The following is a 12,293-nucleotide window of genomic DNA, read 5'->3' on the forward strand; positions in this document are numbered from 1 at the left end:
GGAGGACCCAGGAAATGAAATGCCAGGGAGCAAGGCTGAGTGGTCATTATGACAGTGCAGAAATGTTGTTTCACTGGTGTATTCGTGCATAATTCCTGAATTTTGTGTTTTGTGCGTGTGTGGGATTTTACTCGTTAAGTGAAATTTTACTTTATTATTTGTGCCCGCGGGACTGACTGGAGGAGAAAAAAAACTGAGGGAGGCATTTATCCCTTGAACAAGACATTTTGTCAACAGAAAAGTCTCCTGTCGTTTTCCTGTGCGTGGTCTACACTCGGAGAAAAGTTACTTGAGGTATTGGATGAAATGTATTTCATGCAGTACATTAAACTTCACAAAAGTTATGCATATAATACTAAACAATATAAATGCCACACCTCCCCAGTGATCACCCGAAAGGCACAAAGTTTAGAGGGTACCAAAAAGCAACAGCAAGTCTGTAGGGATTATTATAACTCAACAGCCTGGCATTGAAGACACAGGGGCTGGTACTGAGGATACATGTAGCTGAACAAATGGCAATACACCAGCTGCCTTTATTCTTCTGAAGCAGACCAGTGCGGTTAGACTTATTGGGAACTGTGAGGGTGAAAAACAGGGTGCTCCCCTCCTAAGTGCACTGAGGCTCGTTCACCATTGGTGTGAACACTCCTGGAACCCGTGCCAGACCCTGCAGCCTGATCCCTTCCTGGAGCCTGGATCAGCACTGTTTGCACATCCAAGAGGCTGCATTTAGCAGACTGGGCAGGATATGTGTCCAGGACCTGGGCGTCCCTGGGTCACTGTGACCTTTTCTGCTCCTGAGAGGGAACGGACAGAGATGAAAGCTTTCAGCCTCTAAGGAGTGGTTCCTGGGTGGAAGGAGGACATGGCCAGCCGGAGGGGAGAGCTTTAAACATCTATAGAGAGGTCAAAGTGTTTGTGACACATGTGAGCCGTCAGCAGTTTAATGAGTGGGTACTGTAGTGTTGTGTGAGCAGGTAATGATGGAACCTTTGTGGCTCCTAATGGACTCAGTAGAACTGTGATGCAAGCATCAGAATGTAGTGAACTGAATGCAGGTATAGAATGTTGCATTTATGCTTATACGCAGTAGAATAAAGACGTGTTATACTAAGCTCCATGTGTGGCGTAGTCATTGACGAGTACCCGGGATGGGGAGGACGCTACAGTTCCAATGTTGAGAGAGGGGAGAACACCGGGAAGCTGAGCAGTCAGAGCTCAAGATGAAGAGAGAGAGCTTTGGATGGCAGCCTTACATGCCTCTGACGCCCCACCTTAGCCCCCTTTGAGCACTTACCATATATAACTAGTGAGTATGCAGTGAAGCCTCACTTTTGTAGGCACAGCTGATGCGTTGTGTTAAATGTAATATGTTATACACAAAAAAAGCATATTTTACTTTTAAGCACTAAATGGCCGTTCCATGGCTCTTATTCCAGGGTTTGCTCCAACTGAGTGAGACACAACATTTTCATAAGCCATACATTGGGAGTTGCCATTCATGAACCTCCCACAATCACTCACACTTGGTGGCTAATAAATGTCAAATATGCCGATTTGAGAAGCGAGATGTTTCTGGGGAACGACACACTTAGTGGGGGGTTGTAGTCACTACCTTAAGGTGCAAATACTAGCCATTCATGGTTACAACAATTCAAACGGATTGTCGGAACCATCCTCTCTATCCCTTGTCCATCTCCTCTCGAGTTCAGTTTCTAATTCTTGAACAGCCTCGATGTATATATCTATCATCGCTGTTTATTTTATTAGAACGCCGTTGTTAATATTGTCTGTAGTTTGTGTTTTTTCATTATGGCATTTTCCCTTCATCTGGCCTCTCTGTTTCCATGGGCTGTTCTTGCCTTTAATACAGGTAACACAACAAAGAGCAATGAAGCCAGCGCCCGCAAAACACTACAAATAACTTCCAAAAAAGAGAAACTCATAAAGAAATAATTAAAAACACAAGAGTTGCACCCCTGGCGTTTTGCACACGCGGCCCTGGAGATGTGTTCTCCCCTGCAGACCCCAGCTGAGAATCTGCAAGGATTCACATTTGGAATCCTGCCTCGTGAATATAAAAGCCAAGAGCTCTTCGAGCCCTTCTGACCAGCTTCTTGGTGCTATGCACATCTGGGTGAAAGACAAGAAGGATCCTGTTCTCACTGCAGACCCTGCCTCAGCGCTGAATGCGGGGAGGCCTGGCTAGCGGTATGCCTGGTACATGCAGACCGCGCCCTGGGACGGGTCAGTCCTTAAAGTGAGATGTAAGAGGGTCCATGCTCGAAATGTACTTCTAGCTGAGAATCGGGTACTCACTCGTGCGGTCATGCATGCACTTTTCACAGTTCACTCACCACTCATCTGTTCCTTTACAAACTCACTCACCGATCCAACCGTTATCACATACTCACTCCCTATGTCACTCATTCATTGTCACTCACTAGCCCAGGTGATCCACCGCCCCTTTCCGAGTCCTTCCTGGTTCACACATGTATTCCCTCACTGGCCCATTCAATCAGAGTGGCCATGAAGAGATGGCAGGAGAGAGAGGTTGAAAAGGCTGAGCAGGGAAGGAGAAGAGTGCAGGAGGAGGGATACTGACAGGCACAGTGCTAAGGCGCAGTGTGCACCTGAGCTCACTCACTCTCATGGAAATGAAAGTTCAAGGTTTGGTCTTGGTAATTAGGAGGAGTGAGAAAATGGTTCAACAGCAGTACTCTGCCCGGTTTCACCATAACCGCGAAGCTCTTTCACCGAATGATGACTACATGTTTGTGGTCTCAAAAATGTAGTCAAATGTATTAATCAAAATTGATTAATATCATGAGAGCACGAACATGTGCCCACTTTTTCTGTCTTTTAAAAATGCTGATGTCAAACACACCGTCCAGCCTGATTAGCAGAAGGTGGTGGGTGACTTTCTGCTGACTAGACACCCAGCCCTCCGCTCCCTGAAATGTGACCCAGATGAGGAATCCCCCCCCCCCCCCTCCCCCCCATTACAGTGTTCCTCCCGTCCCATTCCTTTGCCCTTCCCTCCCTCCCTGGGGTCTTGTTTGTGGTGATTGTTTTTTGTTTTCTGGGTTTCTTTGGTATTCTCAGGATGTGATGTTACGCACTTCCCCTTTTATCCTCACCGGATTGGTGGCGCCATATTGGGGGAAGTGCTGAAAGCTCTGCTAGGTTTTAGGTTTCCGGGGAGCAGACTAGCTGCTCACTGTTCAGGAATGGGACAGGAAAACAGGACGAGGAGGTAATGGGCCTCAGGTCTGCTCAGACAGGCAATAATGTGTTATGACTGCTTCTTTAGAGCAAGCATTTGACCAAGACAACAGGCTTGGGTGTTGTATAGTGCATGCACATTGTGACGCAAAACCTGCTCACACAAGCAGACATAGTTTACCACACCCAAACATGTCCACAACCCAATTGACATTCAGGCTGCCATGCATAAAGACAGCCCTAAACACACGTGCCACACAGATTTCACACACAGATGCACATATGTGTAAGAAGGATACTGTATAGAAGCATGGGTACAATACACATGCAGTCACAAAGATCATACGAACAATGGGTGGATGAATCTTCAGATTAAGTCATTGGATTGGGGAGAGCACTGGTGTGGATGATGTATGACTGAATGTATGTGGATGTATTCACGCAGAGTACATGTGAGATGTGTGAACGGATTGTGTGGATGGATAGATAGAAGTATGTATGAATGGTTGCGTTGATGGTGTTTAAATGGATTGATAGACAGGAAGATCTAGTGCGTGGATGCATCAATGTATGGATTTCAGCGGGTGTAGGAGTGTGTGTTGAATACATAGGTGTGGGTGTGAACAGATGTATGGATGAATATGTAGATGAGTTCAAGTGTGCCAGCAGACAGATGGTTTAATCAGCCCAGGCGGAAAACATTGAAAACGGATGGCTGGGGCCAGGTGTGAGTGAATGGGTAGATAAAAGGTTTCGCTTGAGGGTGGATAATGGATGGAAGGAAGGTTTACGCTCTATAGATAGATGGATGAAAACTGCATGGGTTTAGCTGGATGACTTCATTAGTGTAAGTGTAGTGAGGTATGTGGATTATTTAAGGGTCATTGTCAGTGTAGTGAGGTATGTGGGTTATTTAAGGGTCATTGGGTGTTTGAGTGCGTGGGCTGATAGAGAATACGTGGATGATGGTTGATGAGTGTGTAGATGTATGTATGGGTGTAAAAGTGGAAGGATAGATGAATGAATGAGTGCATGAATATGGGTTGACAGAGGACATAGGTATGGAAAGAGTGATATATGCATGACTCTAGACGGAGGGCCGAATGCACCGGTTGATGGGTGGCTGGACTGATGGATGGAAACTGTTCGAGTGGCTGTAAGATGAGACCCTCTCTCGTCTCACCTGCACCTCTCCACTCTCGGTAGCTCTCCATTCATCTCTCTCTCACACATGACTTTATGGTGTGTTCCTTCAGAACAGAAGCATTTTAGACTGCAGGACAAACGTTCATTGAAAATCAACCACAAATGATAATCAAAACTTCCTCTCACTGCAGGAATGTCACTGATAGGTTGTTACATTTTATAGAAGGTGAACTTTGGCGTCTTCTGCAAACAATGTGGGATGCACTGTAAGCTCATAAATACTAATGGAAGTGTTGTTTTGCTTTCAAACTGTTGAACTGTAAAATGCAAGTCCTGATACAATAGATATGATGTGCATTGTGTTTCAGGAAATTCAAGTAACGAAAAAAAACACCTGTGACTTAGTACAGGACACTTCTGTGTTACACACGCAACCTATCCTGACAATAGCCATGTTCAGGAAAACACAAAAGAGATGGGTGGAATGCTTGAGGAAAATTCTTAGCCACAGGCAATTTAATTCCATTGTTTTTCACCCATTATGCCAATGCAGACAAGGTCCAGCTATACGCAAATCAGCTTTGGGTCTGCTCCAATTGGAACCCACATAGAGAAGCAGTGGGTCATGGTACACTTGTGGTCAAAAACCTGATGATCCAAGCAAGAATCCTGTACTCAAGAAATATAATGTCATTTACGGACCAATCTTCACCCACACTTAGGTGGCATGCTTCGTCATCAGGCCCCCTCACACTAAGAATGGACGTTCAATGGCGTGGGCTACTACTTTCGACTCACACCACCAAAAGGGGCAACAGAAGGAGCTGCCTGAGTTTTTTTGAAGTATTTTTGAGAAACGGTCTCCCTTTGAGGACTAGGTGTGGGTGGGGGCAATTGCAAGTGATGACTGCAAAGTGAATGTGAAATACAACTAGATTAAAGCTACCTTCCAGTGGACCAGTAACTTTCTTGGTGGTCCCCAAATGGCAGAATAAAAATCAAGGGGAGTAAAACCTTCAACCTAATCATAAGCATTTTCAGGTCATCACTCTGCTGTAAACTGTAAGTCAGTGAGAAATTCCCACTGATGTACACTTTATAGCAGAGAGACGCTCTAACTGTCCTGATGAATACCCGGAACGTCTAGATAAGGTGCTGAGAAGTACAGAAACATGTCGACCTACACAATTGTTTGATTGGATTGAAGGTTTATCTCACATTGACGTTTAATCTGCCTTCTGGGGACCGCCAATAAAGTTACTGGTCCACTGGAAGGTAGTTTTAATCTAGTTGTTTTTTACATTCACCTCGCAATCTGTACTCACAATTGACCACACCCACACCTATCTCCCAAAGGAACACAGACTCTCAAAAAAAACCTCAAAGAGCTTGTTCTGCTGCCCCTCCGGAGTTGAGGATCAGAATTAGTAGCACACACCTTGGATTTCTAGTCAGGGCCGGCTTTAGCGCTGGTGGTGCCCTGTGTGACAATGTTTGTTGGAGCCCCCCACGGATGTTCCCCACAGACTCCCTCACTGCTACCCTTTAACAGTGCCCCCTCAAGTCTCCATAAATACTCTCTCTCAGATGTATTTAATAGCGGCACCTATTCCAGTATAGGATGTCAGAGCACTTTACATCACAAACACTATCAATCATAGGTGTTTAAATCAGTGGATAGGAAATGTTACATCAGACAGAGGTTTTGAAGGTGTAGGAGTTGCATGCCATCCATACTGGTAGGCAGTATAGTTTAAGAGTGCTTGGTCTGGAGAAGCACACACTCGGAATGTAAAACTTAACACCATGGTTGGGGGTTACATTTAATAATAAGGATTTTTTTTCACACAGATGAACCCTTTTTGAAACATTAGAATAATGAAAGACGGAGGAAAACATTATAATGCTCTAATCTATTCCTTGCAGTCTGCATTAAGCTCATTGATGACAGGTATCAGCTCGCTGTTCTATTTTAAGATTTTAGTATCTACACTGCAAGTAACAAAAGGATCTCTCTGACAAAAGCCCTGACCTATTTAAACTATGTGCACTTTGTTATCTGCATGGAACACATCCTATGCAGCAGGCACATTAACCCTCTGTGCTACCATAAAACGAGGTGAAACTTCCTCTTGACAAAACTCCTTCTCCCTCCAGGAAGATCATTAATCACCAATTTATCTTGACATTTTTATTTTTGTATGAAAATTGCAGAGGCCAGAAATGCAGCAGCAGGTGGTTTTAAAACCATAAAGTACTTCCAAACACGGCGTCCCCTGGAAGAGTCAGCACTCGGTGCAATGGCACCAGTCGCACCGCCCTAGAGCTGGCCCTGTTTCTAGTCTTGGAGTGAGGAGGGGGTCTGATGATGAAGCATGCCACCTCAGGGTGGGTGAGGGCTTTCCCCCTCAAAAGTTTTTTTTTTCTTGCGGTACAGGGTTTTTGCTTGGATCATCAGATTTTACCACAAGCGTAACGGATTTATTGAGGATTTGATTAGACTTGGCCAGAACTCGCAGCAAAACTCTGTGAGCCTCTGCGGAGCTCCGCGAGCAGCAGAGTTGCGGTACATCGCACTGCTCACACTGATTTTTAGCACCAGAAGCTTTTCCTCTCTGTGACATCAGCACAAGCGGCACCACATGATATGCGGAGGGGACTGATTCTTTCTCCTGGTCGGGTGAATTTTCTACTCAAGCGGCAACTTTCACACTGTGAGCGGCAGCTTTCTCAACGTCAACAGTAGTGCCCTGTTGCAGCAGCCAGCATTGAGAAATCTTTCAAGGAGCTGGTCAAGTGCTCAATTTTCTGGCTTGCGCGCGCCAACTTACCATTGGTGAGCTGCTTGTGTGAGAAAAAGCTCGGTCTGGTGGTGGTTGGCAGAGCTGTTCCAAAACTACGGGCTCCAAGCAGAGCACTAAGTGGGTAAAACTCTATGAGGTGGTAAACTCTGCCAGAGAAGCAGAGTTTGCCACCCACCCCTAGATTTGATGGATGTCTTGGGCAATAAATTCCCCTGACCCCCTTGTTTTGTGAGTTTGGTAAGCCAATTGGAACAGTCCATCCTGAAGTACCAAGATAGGTCTCTTCTGAATGAAAACACAAGCAACCGTACACAGGTTTTGACCTATGTAGGAATTCCAAGGCAGATATAGCCTCAGTTCTATGGCAGAGTGAGAATAGTAGGCATGCACAGGCATACTTGTCACTGCTAGGGGTGGCCCACTGAGGCTAACACAAGGAAATTGGGTAGAATAATTTAAAAAAGTCTCAGCCACTGGAAGTTGCTCAGAGCAACATTCCATTCCATTGGTTATCCCGACGGTGGCTCCTCCGCTGTGGGGGAGGAGCGTCACCCCTCCCTGCCAGCCTCAACATTTTGAAAAATAAAATGTGTTTATTATCTTTTTTGATTTCTGTAATTTTTTATTGTCTAAAAAAATATATTTACATGGAGCACAGGATATACATGAGTGGAGGAAAGGGGAAGAGAAAGAGGAACTAGAAGAAAAAAAAAAGAAAAGAAGAAAGAAGGCGCCGGGGGGGGGACAACGACAGAAGATCGAGACCTCATTGATCTACTGCTGACGGCTGCAGTCAAAATAGTCCTAAGTAATTGGAAAGACACTTCGAAAGCTGCGCCCCAGGCATGCTCAACTGGGTCACGTTCCTAAGGGGGGCAGATAACATCACAGCGAAACACTCACCGAAAACTCACAGGCAGTCGAACATGTGGGGACCCCTAGACCGTTACCTAACATCGCATAAACACCCATAGGCGCAGAATCTAGACAACAATAGAGGTGGCACACTCTGTGGATCCGTGCGCTTACAAAAGTGTGTATTATCTTTTTATTTTTATTCCATTGAATGAGGCATGGGGCGGGCATCATGGAGTAAGTCAGGAGGGGAAGTGGTGAGCACTGCCTTCAGTGCGCATGTGGGCTTGGCTGGCCGACTCAGGACTCAGCTCATTGCCAGGTTGGAGACAGCAAAGCACAGGCTCTGAGTCTCCCTGGGAGCTCAAAGCCAGGGAGCTCAGGCCAATCCTGACGCTGCTCTCAAGCATGAGAGCAGCGTCAGGGTTGGCCACAGGTGAGGCTGGGAGCCTGTGCTGCTGTGAGAAAGAAACAGAAGAATGGCATTTTGGCGGGTGCGAAGCAGGGCCGGTTCGGGGAACAGAAACCGTCCCTGGCAAACGGCTCAGCTGGCCCCCCTGGGGCGAGGGGGAGTGCAGCTGAGAAGTTTGCGATGGCCGGTTTTGATTGATTTTGTTACAGGGGCCAATAATGCCAACCCTCGGTAACAAAAACGGCCCTCCAGGGGCCCAAATCCAGCCCCCACCCTAGCGGGCAAACACCCGGTGCCCGCTAAGGCCAGTCCGGCCCTGGCGCGAAGTGGCAGGAAAAGTTATTTTTCTCTACTTTTTATTTTACTGTTTTCTATGTCCGTGGTCCCCACTCCGACGGCACACCAGCCGCCACTGGGTTTTCACCCACTATGCTACTTCAGACAGAGACCAGCTGAATGCAATCAGCATCATCCCCGTCCTCTGAGCTTAAAGCCAAACTTAATAAAACAGAAGATAGAACATGAAGGGAAAGAGAAGACAGGCAATGTGGGCTTCGGTGAGTGGCATAGCGCCTTCCAGGAGCAGCCACAATTAGGGGTGAGCAAAGTTTGCACTCTTCGCTGACGCCCACTTCATGAATATAATTTTAAACCTTTACCAACCTATTGTCCTTTACGAAAGTTAGCCAAGGTTGGAAAATCATTCGAGAAAGCTATCTTGCAGGATGAAAAACGGTAAACGTTCTAACTTCTACTACTAGGAAGCAGCAACAGAGAAGAGAGAAAAGTAAGACTATATGAGGGAGTTGACATAATAATGGAAAAAAGAGAATGAGACAGAAAGGAACAGAAAGAGTGGCGGAGAGCAGCAATGCTACGAAGTAAAGAGTGGGATATAAAGGCTGTAAGAAGCAGAGGAGAGCGAAAGAGAGCTAAACAAAAAGAGAGACGGAAAGCAGCAACGGAGAAGAGAGAGAAAGAGGGGCAGAATTAAACAATGGATGTAGCAGTGGAGGAGAGAAACAGAGAATAGACAGAAAGAGTCACTATAAGAAGAATGGAGAAGAGAAAGAGTTTGATTGAAAACGAGATTTAAAGCAAATACAGAAGAGAAAAGGAATCAGCAATGGGGAAGAGACAATGTGAGCTGGATGGAGACAGGGAACGCAACTGAGAAGAGTGGGATAAAAAGACTGTTAGAAGCAAAGAGGAGAGAGAAAGTGTGTGGCGGGAAGTACCAATGGAGAAGAGATCTAGACAAAATGAGGAGAGACGGAACACACTAAGGAGGAGAGAGAACAAGTAGGAGTGAAAGTGGGAGGTAATGAAATCAGAAAGTGCACTTGGACCGGTACCCCTCTGAGGCCCGGAAGAAGCATCTCCGGGCTGTGGGTGCGCGCGACTGGCCCACTCTGCCTCAGATACAGATCTCACCTGCTGCACTAGGCCCTGCACAGACACAGCACATGCGCTATAAGACTAAAGAAAGGCATGCAGGTGTGGTGTTCACGTGCATTCTCTGCATCATCTGCATTCATCTGAGGCCCGGAAGCAGCGCCGGGTCTTGGGTGCGCTCGTCTGGCGCACTATGTCTCAGGTAAATTTTCCTCACCTGCTGCACCCTGGCCTGCACGAACAGTCTGTGCCCTTTAAGAGAAAGGCACGCAGGTGTGAGAATGTTCACGTGCATTCCCTGTATCATCTGTATTCATCTGAGACCCGGAAGCAGCAGCGCCGGGCCTTGGGTGCGCTCGTCTGGCGCGCTATGTCTCAGGTACATTTTCCTCACCTGCTGCACCCTGGCCTGCACGAACAGTTTGTGCCCTTTAAGAGAAAGGCACGGAGGGGTGAGAATGTTCACCTGCAATCTCTGCATCACCTGTACTCTCATCTGAGGCCCTGAAGCAGCAGCGCCGGCCGTGGGTGTGCGCCCTGGCGCACTATGGCTCAGGTACGGCTCTCACCTGCAGCACTAACAGTGTAAGACGCTCACCTGTTCTCTCTCTGGCTGCCGCCTGTCCTGAGGGAGTTGTTGTCCGTAGGGTCTGTGGCGAGGTGAAAGTCGGCGAGGAGAACGCACCTTGGATTAATACCCCAGGCCCTGCCTCCTGCGCGGCCGGCCCTCCTCCTCCGTTTACCCTCACCCCTCCCTCTGCCTCCACACCTCTGCCGCGGAATGCACCTGCAGGCCCAGGGCCTGGGAGGGGGCCTGAGAGCACCTAACTCTGCGCGCAATGAGAAAGAAACACGTTTCCAAAAAGGTTTCCTTGAGTGAAGTTTCAATCTGGCTTTGGCACCGTCTTCAAACCGTTTCAAGAAGCTCGCGTTCCTGCTCAGCGTCCGGCACCTCGCAGGCAGGATTTGTCGCTGCCCCATTGGCTGCCTCTGGTCTCTCCTGGGCATGGAAGAGTTGGGTGTGCTGAGGGCACCCTGCCCTTCTTTGCCTCCTCGTGCCCTTAGAGGTGTTTGGAACATTCCTCGACCCGTCGTGGCCCCCTATGCAGCTTTTGTGAGACTTTTCAGACACCGTTTCTATCCACCTTTCCCCTTCAAAGTTAGAATTTGTGAAACAGCCTCCGACGGACCCCGTTGGTTTTACTGTGCACGCTCTGTGCACAGTATCTCTGTGCACAGTGAGTGTGCTCTCCATCACAAACAACAACACAATTTCGGCACAAAAAGTGGCGTGTTCCCTGGCTTTAGGAGAAGCTAGTGAATGAATGCCCAAGATTGTGATGTGTCATGGGGGGACAGGCTCAGTTTCACCACGACCCCTCCCTCCCTTAATCTTCTTTGAGGCAGAAGCAGGAAGGGGCGCACCAGGGACGAATCTATCCCCCGATTTCCATCACAACTTCAGACTATGTAAATGAGCACAGCGGGGCTCCAGACATCGGGGACGAAGGTTCGTCAGCCATGAGCTGCAGTACAAGCTGTAATTCACAGGACAATGGAACTCTGCCGCAGTGTAGGACCCCACCTCCTAAACATATCCTCAGGAAACGCTCTGTGCCGCCCTGGAGTTTTTACTATCAATCAATCACTCAGTCAATTTATATAGCGCGCTACGCACCCGCTAGGCAGGGTCGGATTGGGACTGAAAATCGGCCTCCATTTGCATAATGCCTTTCCTCAAATCACTGCTTCAGCGTAAATGCATTAAAAAGAAGGAGGGGGGGGGGGGCTTAAAAAAATGCACGCATTAGTTTACACTAGTGAAACACACCTGAAAACAAGTGAGGCCACTTCTACTGAGGCCCCCTGCCTCGCTCAGTATGTGCACACATTAATGGGCCAGCCAGCGAGACAAAGGGAGTGATTCCTCTGCCTGTTGTTAAACCGGGAGTGGGGGATCGGCGGTGTTGGTGGCGAGGGAGGGGGGTAATGAGCGCCCGTCTGCCTGCAGAAAGGCCACTCAGCTACCCACTGGGCCGCTGGCTGTTTGCGAAAATAGAGACACCGACCAAATCGGCCCCATACTGCTCAAAGAAGCAGCCCACAGCAGGAACTCAGACACCAGCCCCTCGGGCATTGCCCGAATGTCCGCGTTACCAATCCGAGGCTGCCGCTAGGGTCTCAAGGCACTGGGGGAGGGGTCCGTTACTGCTCGAAAAGCCAGGTCTTGAGTTGCTTCCTGAGGAGAGATGGTCCTTGGTCAGCCGTAGGTGGATGGGGAGGGAGTTCCATGTCTTGGCCGCCAGGTAGGAGAAGGATCCTTCTCCGGCGGTGGCTCTGCAAATGCGTGGTAAGGTGGCGAGGGCGAGGCTGGTCGATCGCAGCTGGCGGGTGGGCGTGTAAAAAGTGAGGCGGTTCTTGAGGTACTTGGGGCCCAGGTCGTAGAGAGCCTT

At 48.1% G+C, this 12,293-nt stretch overlaps 1 protein-coding gene across 1 annotated transcript in view; it reads right to left on the reverse strand.

Annotated features, from left to right (window-relative positions):
- LOC147684477 (anterior gradient protein 2 homolog) overlaps positions 1-10,572 on the reverse strand; it is a 50,635-nt gene extending 40,063 nt beyond the window's left edge. Inside the window, exon 1 of the mRNA XM_086942353.1 lies at positions 10,439-10,572. The gene's annotated coding sequence lies outside the window, so the exon portion shown is untranslated. The remainder of the gene's footprint in view (positions 1-10,438) is intronic.
- Positions 10,573-12,293: the final 1,721 nt, after the last annotated feature.

The sequence above is a fragment of the Lissotriton vulgaris genome, chromosome 10, assembly GCF_964263255.1.
Source record: "Lissotriton vulgaris chromosome 10, aLisVul1.2, whole genome shotgun sequence".
Lineage (NCBI taxonomy): Eukaryota > Metazoa > Chordata > Amphibia > Caudata > Salamandridae > Lissotriton > Lissotriton vulgaris.